At 37.4% G+C, this 5000-nt stretch overlaps 1 protein-coding gene across 9 annotated transcripts in view; it reads right to left on the bottom strand.

Annotated features, from left to right (window-relative positions):
- The window catches only part of LOC122245868 (TOX high mobility group box family member 4-A), a 1066433-nt gene that overhangs the window by 756063 nt on the left and 305370 nt on the right, over positions 1-5000 (bottom strand). The gene's annotated exons all lie outside the window — the stretch shown is intronic.

The following is a 5000-nucleotide window of genomic DNA, read 5'->3' on the forward strand; positions in this document are numbered from 1 at the left end:
TCGATTGCCCCTTGATTGATCAGCTATTGCCCCGTCTTCGCCCTCCATCCCAATGTCTGCTAAATGGATAACCACACACTCGAGTGGGCCGTGATTGCAGGCGACCGGTTGCAGGAGAGAGCCCACTCAACTCTCGAGCAGCGTGCTCGAGGGCGGACGACACCCGTACGCAGTAATCTCTCGGCGACACCACGGCTGTTCTTCCCCCGATACGAAAGAAGAACAAGGTACGGCAAGAATGGAAGATTTTTGCAACATATTACCTTTTCAATTTCAGGTCATCCCGTAAGGCCTAATAACCCTACTCCGCGGGACACAATTCCCGTCTTTTGGCGAACGAAAAACTGCCCGGCCTTGTTTTACGCAGCGAAACCTTTACTTGGACCGACCTGGCGCTCTTTCCCGTACTGTTTGTCCTCCAGACATCGGTGAATTTCTTTGTTAAAGTCTCCATGCATGTATTTGTGTGTGTGTTACATCCATGCGAATCCCAACCGCAAGTATACACAGCCAGACGTAAAATCTCGAAAAAGGATTAAATGAAATGTTGTGTGCGTGCGTGCGTGAGAGAGAGAGAGAGAGAGAGAGAGAGAGAGAGAGAGAGAGAGAGAGAGAGAGAGAGAGAGAGAGAGAGAGAGAGAGAGAGGGGGGGGGGGCGAGAGAGAAAGAGGGGGAGGGGGATGGAGAGAGAGAGAGAGAGAGAGAGAGAGAGAGAGAGAGAGAGAGAGAGAGAGAGAGGAGATAGAAATAAGAGGGAGAGATAGAGGGTGAGAGAAAGAGAGAGAGAGGGAGGGAGGGGGGGGAAGGCGGGGCAAAAAAAACAAAAAATGAGAAAGAAATTGAGTGAGAGAAATTATATATATATATATATATATATATATATATATATATATATATAAACACTCTCCCGGAAGAACCAGAACAAAATTATTGTATAAGAATAAAAATCTCAAAAGACCTCACTCAACTCAAAAAGCCCTTCTACTATAAAAAAAAGAAAAGAAAAAAAAAAAGCGCACATCCATAGAGGACAGAAGCCAATTAAAAATCAGGGCGGTTCATTATGGGCCAAAATCTAGCGGGTTTAATGGCAACGCGGCATCTTCAGGTGTCCTTTCGGGATACCTTCGAAGGTGAGGCGTCGCCTATGGCAGAGATCGTATCAAGCACACGGGGAAAAGAGAAGAGAGAGAGAAAAAAAAATGAAAAATGGCAAATCCTTCATCAACAAGATCTCAGATAACTCACGCTGTTTCCGTATCTTGCACAGAATCTTCAGACAAGCGCAACGAGATGACAGACAGACAGACGCTTTGCAACAGGCGGGCTATGTGCGGAAGGTGAAGATGAGCCTCGGAGAAAAAAAAAAAGAAAAAAAAAAACTTGTAAAAACGCATGCTATATTTTTGCCCTATGTCTTGAAGGTAATGAGATGATTATACATGTTATAATCATCATTATTCGGCATGTAATTATCGCAGTTTTCCTTGTTATCTACTTCATCGTTATGATAATATCAATATTACATTATGATCATCGATGTTTTGTGATCTTCATCTATATCGTTTCGTAATAAGGTAAGGTACATGATTATCATCCTTCATTATCCCTATCATAAATTTCGTTTTTTGTTTAATGACCTAGATCTATTGCTATACTAATTATCAACGGGTTATATTCCTCACTACTATATATGTAAAAAAATAAATAAATAAAAAATAAACTCATTTTATCACTAATTTAATCAATATCATCACCTTTATCAATACCATTATCAAATCCTTCTACCACCATACTTCCTTTCACTAACGAACGATACAAATATCAATCACCATCAACCACCGTTTTCAATTACTGTTGCACTTCGCCAACCCAATTTCCATCAGAATACAATAGCTCCCCCCCACCCAACCACCCACCCCGCTAATACAACCTCATCTCTCCTAAATCCCCTGATCAGTGTAAAGTAACTTACAAGTAAACACTGGCCCTTAAGTAGAGCAATTCCTACAGTGCCATAATTTCTTAGCCGCGACACAGAGGCTGGTATCGCCTGTGGTACCAGAAGGGTTGTTTCATACTCTAACAACCTTGTTATTAAAACTGATTGCTAATAGGATTATCGCGACTTTAATTCTCTATTATCTAAGTATTCATTCTTATTTATTATCGTTTTAATAATGTTAAAACTGATCATGATAATAATGAGAACAGTATGAGATTGATGATGGAGATAATGATGGAGGTCTATCATTGCCACCACCTACCGTTTGATTACTATTACTATCGTTGTTATCAATATAACTATCATTATCATTAACATCATAACTATTATAATTATCACTATTATCGTTGTTATTACTTTTATTGTTGTCATTACGACGTCTACATTCAATTATCACCATCATTCATATGACTATCATTATCATTAACCATGATTATTACTATCATCACTATCACTATCACTCGCCATCATAAGGGGGAATGATAACAATAAACATTAAAAGTAAAGCAGGGAAATATAAACATAATCAGTCATGACATTTACTGCCGTTAGCATCATTATCATTATTTCTGTCATCATTATCATTAACATTTCTATCATTATCATTATTTTTTATTATTAGCATCATTTTCATCATTACTATTTTCATTATTATCATTATATTATCATTATGCCTATCAACAATTATCATAAACGCTTTTATCAACAATAATTCGAGTTGTTTTTATTAATATAATATAAGATTATCTTTATCACATTAATAACATTATTTTCAAAATCAATTTCAACCTAATAAAAAAAAAAATGCTACACATTCTACTGACAACAAATAAATAAGTAAACAGATAAATTAAAAAATAATAGTGATTCGTATATCACTGCCGCTATGGTTAGTCCTACTGAAAAAAAAAATCACAAAGGTAATTTCAAAACAGCTGATTTCTGATCTTATCGTATCACTTCTAATAAACGAAAATTGCGTCTTATCACAGAATTCTTACCATTGTCATAATTGGAAATAATTATTGGCCGTTATCCCTACACGGTAACTAGCGCTGTTATCATCACTAAAAATCACATTTATAATTGACACAATGGCCATAATTACTATTGTGGATAATAATGATCATCATTTCTACATCATTATAATCCGAAAACCTTTCTTTCTTTATCTTGCTCATTTACATCTACATTTAGATTGTTGCTAAGAATTACAGACTGGAACGAAAACGGAGTTACAAAAAAATAAATGTGTCTTAAGATCCCATTATGATAATCTTTTCGGTGTTACTGTTTCTCTTTCTCTCTCTCTCTTTCTCTCTCTCTCTCTCTCTCTCTCTCTTTCTCTCCCTCTCCTTCTCCTTCTCCTTCTCCCTCTCCCTCTCCCTCTCTCACTCCCACTCCCACTCCCTCTCCCTCATCCTCACCCTCATCCTCTCCCTCTTCCTCACCCTCTCCATCTCTGTTCGTTTTAACATCTGTCTGTTTGTCCGTCTCACTGCCTGTGTCTGTCTGTCTGCCTGACTGGCTGTCTTTATCTATGTATGACTATGTGCCTCTATCTCTGTCTCTCTTTCTCTCCCTGCTCTCTCTCTCTCTCTCTCTCTCTCTCTCTCTCTCTCTCTCTATATATATATATATATATATATATATATATATATATATATATATATATATATATATACATATATACATATATATATATATACATACATGTATATACATATATATATATTATATATGAATATATATATATTTTTTTTTTTAAATATTCAGGTGTGTTTGAGTAATAAATTCATACATGCATACAAACATACACACGTGTGTGTTTGTGTGTATATATATATGTATATATATACTCAATATATATACAATATATATGCATATATATACATTATATATATAGTTATACATACATATATATATATATATATATATATATATATATATATATATCCCTCACTCCTTTTCCAGCATAATACCTTCTCTCATTTCCTCACTGTATTCTTTTTTTGTGTGTTTTCTTCATCTCTTCGTCCTTCTCTGACCGGGCGTCTTGTGTGGTCCATCCGAGGCAAGACGTGGGTTCTCAACACCTCCCAACAGCCTCTCCTCCCCCTCCCCTACTCTTCCCCCTTCTTGCTCCCCCACCCCCCACCCCCACCCTATCCGCTCTCCCTCCCTCCTCCACCTCCATACCCTCTCTCCATCCCTCATCTCCCTACCTTCTCCCCCCCCCTCCCCCACTCCACGCTCTTTTTCCTCTCACCTTTATCTCTCGAGCAAATCTCGGTCTCGTCCATAATGGGAGATCCTGTCTTCGCTTTTTCTTCCTTTTTATACACATAATGACCTGCGTAGACAAATAAATACCCGAAGCTCCGTAGATCACACAGGTACTTTGCGGTAAATTGCTAGTTGTCCAATTACCATTAGGTGAGAGAGAGAGAGAGAGAGAGAGAGAGAGAGAGAGAGAGAGAGAGAGAGAGAGAGAGAGAGAGAGAGAGAGAGAGAGAGAGAGAGAGAGAGAGAGAGAGAGAGAGAGAGAGAGAGAGAGAGAGAGAGAGAGAGAGAGAGAGAGAGAGAGAGAGAGATTGAGAGAGAGAGAGAGAGAGAGAGAGATACAGAGAGAGATAAATAGATAGAGAGAGAGAGACAAAGAGGGAGAGAGAGAGGGGGGGGGGGGTTGCAGGCACACAAAAAAATAACCACGTAAAAAAAAGAAAAATAATTTCTGACAAGAAACAAGTTTGATAATAAGTAATGAGTGAAATTAATTAGGATAAGGAAGAAGAGGAGGATTATTTACAAAATACAAAGAAAATGAGGAATGTAAAAGATAACACAAGGAAGTTGAATATAAAAACACACAAACACATTTTATATAAAAATAAAAAAAAGTGAAACAAAACACAATAACATACAACCCCCCTTAAAAAAATCGATACCGAATACAAACAAAAACTGACAAAGGAAAAAAAAAAAAAACATCAAA

This window comes from Penaeus japonicus, unplaced genomic scaffold, assembly GCF_977035675.1.
Source record: "Penaeus japonicus unplaced genomic scaffold, GWHDUDI00000001_assembly GWHDUDI00000010, whole genome shotgun sequence".
Taxonomy (NCBI): Eukaryota; Metazoa; Arthropoda; class Malacostraca; order Decapoda; family Penaeidae; genus Penaeus; species Penaeus japonicus.